Source organism: Anolis sagrei, chromosome 1 (genome assembly GCF_037176765.1).
Source record: "Anolis sagrei isolate rAnoSag1 chromosome 1, rAnoSag1.mat, whole genome shotgun sequence".
NCBI classification, from domain to species: Eukaryota; Metazoa; Chordata; class Lepidosauria; order Squamata; family Dactyloidae; genus Anolis; species Anolis sagrei.
This window is the reverse complement of record NC_090021.1, coordinates 226,463,144-226,469,805: the sequence shown is the minus strand read 5'-3', so window position 1 is coordinate 226,469,805 and position 6,662 is coordinate 226,463,144.

Below are 6,662 nucleotides of genomic sequence, written 5' to 3'. Positions count from 1 at the left end.
ATGCTTGAGTGCAGAAAAAGATGGGATTATTTGGTGAGTGCCTCCATCAAGAATCCTGTAATAGGTTATGTGTAAAGGTTTTGAGAATGCCTTTTAAAATTTTCTTCAGCTGTTGTGTGTTGCTGGGAACTTCAGCCCCTACTTGCTTGCTTTAAATAAGTGGTTCCCAATCTGTGGTCCTCCAGGTGTTTTGGACTTCAGCTCCCATGATTCCTAACAGCTGGTAAGATGGGAACTGAAGTCCAAAACGCCTGAAGGACCAAAGGTTGGGAACCACTGCTTTAATTTTTTGTGTGTGTGTATGTAAGGAGTCGCTTCTGGTGTGAGAGAATTGGCCATCTGCAAGGACGTTGCCTAGGGGACGCTTGAATGTTTTTATAAGGATTGAGAGTAATTCACAAGAAATCACAGACTAATGGAATTCCACCTAACTTTTACTATACTACCACCAGGCCCCCAGTTCCACCCAGTTTTCTCCCTTGAATTAACAAGGGTCCTGCCAGCTAAACTGTATTGCTGTGTTGGCAAGTTTTTTTCCTAGTAGTCTGATGTATTTTGGCAGTGCAAAAGAATTTAGTAACATTCCTATAGTACCCAGTAAGCATAACCAAATGGTAGGATCACGTTATAAGTCAGTTCCTAAAAACACTGGTTTTTAGATGAAGCTTGTATTCAAAGGGAGGGGAAAATATTTTTTTTTTTAAGTTGATAAGCTATTACATGCACAACCTTCTGAGAAAATGTAAACATATGGAGTTAGCAATGTATATGGCCTTATAACAACTGTATTGATGAATACAGAAATGTTTTTTTTAAATTTACATTGTTCTTGTGTGTTCTGTAGCAGACCTACTGGCAGTGTGAGTATCCATTACAACATGAATGGACTTACAAAGCAGCAAAGATCACCTACTACAGTTACTCTCAAAGAACTGTGGGCTCATTATAATCTGTTGGAGCACTTTCAACTATTGCCTGTGGTTATTTACCAGGACTTCATTAAATAACAATGTGTTATGTTCATACTAGTTAACAAATCATATGAAATCCCTAAGAGTCTTTTAACTTCCCATGGGTGGTTTGTATTAGTGTTCAATCTTGAAAGAGAGTTATTGTCTTTGTAACCGCATGGCGGTATCTCATTTTAGGCTTCACTCCTCCAGCCACTATTCAAGTAGAGCTCTTTGAAATCAATAGGAGTTGTGGGTGAGTAATGACTCTTGGGCAGCAGCTTTTGTGCTCGTTTCCCACTCTTTGAACTTGCCACTTATCAAAAGATTTCGAAGTTTGGCAATTGTTATTACAAGCTTTTATTTTCCTAAGACTGATGATGTCCCAAACTGTCTCTCTGCGTAGGTCAAAGCATGCAGAGACAAGGGGGAGTCAATTTGTTTGACTTAAAAGTGTTAGCCTGACCCATGGTGACAGTCATTCTTCATGTTTGTCTTTGTGCCTTGTCCTGACAGCTGTGTAACTTTCAGTTTAATTACATCTGCTGTATACAGATTTATCAACTACCACCTAGAGAGAATGTGTCTAATGAAGTCAGCAGCAATGTCAAAATGACATCTGGTGCTTTGACTTACTTTTTTAATTAAGGGAGAAGAGAGTACACTTTTAATATGAGATCATGAGAACTATTAGATACATGGGAATACAGGGATTGAAACTCCTGAAGGATGTGAGATATGTGTGTATATATATGTGTGTGTGTGTGCGTGTATGTATGTATGTATGTATAATGTGAATTTCAAGGCAGTATTGTATTGCAAGAAAATAAATGATGAGCAATAGAAGTTTAAACTCTGGGACTATTTTGAGCTTCTCAGAAATGTATGCAGAGCAAGAAGGACAAATGGCTGCCAAATGCCTTCCTCTTAAGCTGAAATTTGCATATGATCAGAAACCTCAAGATATGCATTCCTAGCCTGTTCTAACACCATCCTCCAACAGCCCCCATAAGCCACATTACTATATTTTCTCCTTCTCTCTAGCCAAGCCACTTCATAGTATTCTTTCTTTAGCCCACAAATGTTGGCAGTTCCCTGTTGTAGGTCTCAGGAGACATGCTTTTGCCCTAAATGCCTTCTCTTCATATACACTCTCAATCACAGTGTGTGGCTTAGAAAGAGGTATGTGAATTGGTTAAACAAAGTAATTTGTTGAGGCATAAACATCATGTATTGTGAATGGCCATGTGTTTATACTCCTTGGTGAAGCTGTGGTAAGCGATGAACATAGTCACTGATGATTCAGTATTAATAGTGGGTCAGTGTTTGGGTAGACAACTGCAGTACAGACCTGTTCAGTGAAACTTCAAAAAAAGTTTCTGGTTAATCTCAAGAGCCTGCTATACACATTATATTCATCTGGCCTATTTCATATCATGAAAAAGTGTAAAATGATCCAAATACAGTAGACTGTATGTAAGGGGTTTTTTTTGTTTGTTTTTTTGCAAATTATACAATAGTGTTGGGTTTCATCCCTGGACTGCACAAGTCTCTTGTGTCATCAAGTTTCCAGACCTCAATGAGAAGCTAGGCTAGAGACAGGGATAAACTAAGGGATTTCTTCCCCCACATTCCTATGCATGTTTCCCAAAAGTGCTTTGTCTTTACTCTCCCTGCCAGTCACACTTCTCCACCTTTGATGATGTAGGAATGGAATTCTGTGAAGAAACTGAGTTTTATTGCCCTGGATTGACCATGCAGTCTCTCCTCCATTTTTCAGTCTCTTCTGCCTTTTCTTCCTTCAGGAAGGACACATTTTGCCTCTCTCTAGGCAAAATGTAGCTGCATTGATCTTTTTATCTTTTACCTCCTTTACAAGATGAAATTTAGTAAGCTAGTTGGCTCCAAGACCTTTTCTATCAATGTATTTCTTGTACTTCCATAAATATTTTTGAAGTTCTGACTCTGCAATTCCTCCTAAGATATAGAAGACTATCCCAGTTCGCCACATGTAAGTTTCTGCTGGTTATGAAGTTTACTTCTGGTACTCTTCTATATTTATGGTGGAATCACCCCAACTGAGGGTTATTTTGAGCCTAACAGCTAAGATTCCCCAACAAATAGCATACCTAGAATGTGTTGTTCTGAAATGGGCAAAAAAAGACAAATGGCCAGAGATGTCTTCCTTGAGATGAATTCTCTTTCACAAAGATCAAACAATAAATTGAGGAATTAGTTATTCTGGATATATTCTAGGAGGACTAAGCACGAATAAAACCTTGTTCTTCCAAAGCAGTTCCACACATTGGAAAAGGATAATTCTGAAGCAAATTAATTAAGTTCATGTCAGTTCTATTAAGAAATATGTTTACTGAATGATATGGGCTCCTGGAGCCCCCAGTGGTGCAGTGGGTTAAATCGCTGAGCTGCTGAACTTGTCCAAAAGGTCACAGGTTCAAATCCAGGGAGCGGTGTGAGCTCCCGCTGTTAGGCCCAGCTTCTGCCAAATTAGCAGTTTGAAAACATGCAAATGTCAGTAGATCAATAGGTACTGCTCCGGCAGGAAGGTAACGGCACTCCATGCAGTCATACTGGCCACATGATAATTATCTTAGCCTGTAGATAACAAGAATGTTACCACCTCATCAAATAGCCTGTCCTATGCAGATTTCACCCCTCTTCAGGCATGGAGCCCGCCAGCTCCCACTACACAACATTGATCTATTTCCAGCAGGGCTCCGAACCTGAAGAGGGGTGAAACTGCCATAGGCGGCAGTGGTGGCAAAATGGGGGAAGGTGGGCAAAGAGGGGCATGGGGCGACAGATTCCTCACTCCCGCCAGTGGGCCCCACTGGATTCACCACGATTCACGGCAGATGGGTGGCTTAATGTGATAAGGTCCTTAGATGGATATTTGAGGGGATAAAGCAGCTTCCCAGAATCCTGAGGTTTCAAGCCTCTTATCTAATTCTGGAAACAGTTATGGTTTTTGATGGATGGACAAAACCTTGACCCTGGGCTAATTTGGAGAACCAGGTGGGCACATGAGTAGATCTTAGTCTAAATTGATGCGAGTCTCATTCAGGAAAAAAATCAAATGGGCTGATCATACTACTATTAGTTTTATTTTCCACATAGTTCCCTATTTCTCAACAACATTATGCATTTTCCCTTATACACCGAAAGAGATACTGTTGGGAGTGCTCCTCTCCCTCCTCCCCAGTTGCCTCAGTGTGCTGGAGATCATCACTCCAGGCACCAAGTAGTATCCATCACCATTTTTTGTATCCAGTAAGAACTGCTAAAGTAAGATAGAAGGGACCAAGTTAACAGTGATAGGCAAGCAGCGAGAAAACAGTTTGCCCATGCAGCTACCATGCATCCACCAAACTGGTTCAAGGGAACAGAATGTGGCCTTCATGCAGCTCCCAAGCTGGCTTGGGGTGGAAAAAGTAGCCTCCTGCAATGCTGATCTGGAGTAGCCCACTCTGGATAGCACCGCAGTATTTACTCTGTCAAGATGCACCCAAACTGAAACTCAAGGCCAAGGTGCTCCTGGTCAGTCAAAGAACAAACCAAGAAGTAGGGATTTGCAATGTGTTGAATGGGATTTACATTACCATTGAAAATGCATGCTACATGGGGCTACATTTGGAAGTGTTTGGAAACCAGTGGGTTCAAAATGTGGCAGCCAGAATGCTAATTGGGACCAATTATAGGGAGCATATAGTTCTATTGTTACAACAGCTCCAGTGGCTACCAGTTCATTTCCAGACTACAGAATACTGGAAAACAACCTTATTAGCGATACTAGTCCTACTGCAGGATAAAATACTGTTGTTATGATGGTAGTTCTATAGAAAACTGAACCGTGTTATTACTGTTTCTGAAAAATTATATAGCAGTGACACAGAAGAGCTGGTGCAAATCAACATAGAAAGTTTTTTTTTACAAAATCAAGTATAAGAAATCAAGAATAAAGTTATATTTGTCTAAGAAGAAAAATAACCCAGAAAAAAATTGGGACAAAATGTCAGTGGTCTCTTCCAAGACTGTAGGCTCATTGATTTGCATTGTTTTTGCTGGTTATACAGTACATTTTTAAATTCTAAAAAAGAGACTAAAGTATACTTTAAAATGATGATTCTCTGTGTAAACAAAGTTTGAATTACAGGCATTTATATTCACTGAGGAATGAGGTGGTTGTGTAGCATGAGAGATGGAAAAAATATTTCTTCTTTGTGGTCTCTGTGAATCACACAAGAGTATTTTTACCTCGCATATGCAGTGTCCCATTGGAACACTCTAAAATGTCCAGGCAGAAAAACATTTGGTAGTAACTCCACCTACCCTCCATATGGTGTAAATACTGAGGTTACCGCCAAGACCCCAGTTCCTGTTTGTCAACAGCTGCCATGTTACAGTAGAAAGATGCCTATTTTTACATTGTGATGCATCCAAAGGTTCCTCATCTATGTTGTCAGTCACAACTTTTTCCAATTCTATGTCTTTCCATTTGGCTTATCAAGAGCCCCAAAATCTTCATGGAGTGAATGGCAGTCGCCACCACTTATTTAAGCAGATGGGCCATCACTATATTCTCAATGACTGGCTACTGCTCACTGATTCCGAGAGGGCTCTCTCAAACAATATTATTTTCACTATCACTCTTCTGCATCATCTCAGTCTCGGAATCAACTCCCCAAAATTCATACTGACAACAATGCAATCAGTAAAGTCTATAAGGGCCATACTCGATTCCAAGACTGAAATGGCTTACTCTCTTCCCAAGCAGTTCCAGAGACTTTGTGAACAAGCAAAATTCCTTCTTCAAAGTCCAGTGTTTTTGTTTCTCAGTCCCCCAACATGTTGGGTTCTCCTGTGTCCTCCCAGAGATTAAGTGGATGGGTGCAACAATGTCTTTATGCTATGACCTTGTCAAGATCCTCCTTTTGATAGAATTTGACCTCACTCTTCTAGGACTATGGATACATCCACAGCTTTTCTCAGAGGGGTGTCTTTAGATTGCATCGGTAAAGTGGACACTTGGTCAACTCCCATGACCTTCAACACCCATTCTCTCTAGATGGGCCATTGGCTTTTTGCAGTCAGTCCTTTCTGCTTATTTAAACTGAATGTTTTAATCATTACTCAAGAGTCATATTAAGTGCACCACCATTGGGACAATGATCATTTGAGTGTAACACCATTTTATTGTTTTGTTTAAAAAAAACACAATGTTTTTTAGCATGCCCTATCTAGACTCTTGCAGTCCAGGCTATTTAGTAGATCATATCTTCCTGTACAAACCTGTCTGGGTCCTGAGATCTTCAGGAGGGGGCGTTCTCTTGGGCTCACCACCATTGCAAGCACGGTTGGAACTTGCTGCTGGAAGAACAGCAGGGAGAGGGACATTCTGGCTTCCCTGGGAAGAAGGGAGTTCCAAAGTCACACTGGCAATGAAGATCCGCATAGTTAAAGCAATGGTATTCCCCATAGTCACCTACGGATGTGAGAGCTGGATCATAGGGAAGGCTGAGCGAAGGAAGATAGATGCTTTTGAACTGTGGTGTTGGAGGAAAGTTCTGAGAGTGCCTTGAACTGGGAAAAGATCCAACCAGTCCATACTTCAGAAAATAAAGCCCGACTGCTCATTGGAGGGAAGGATATTCGAGACAAAGTTGAAGTACTTTGGCCACATCATGAGGGAAA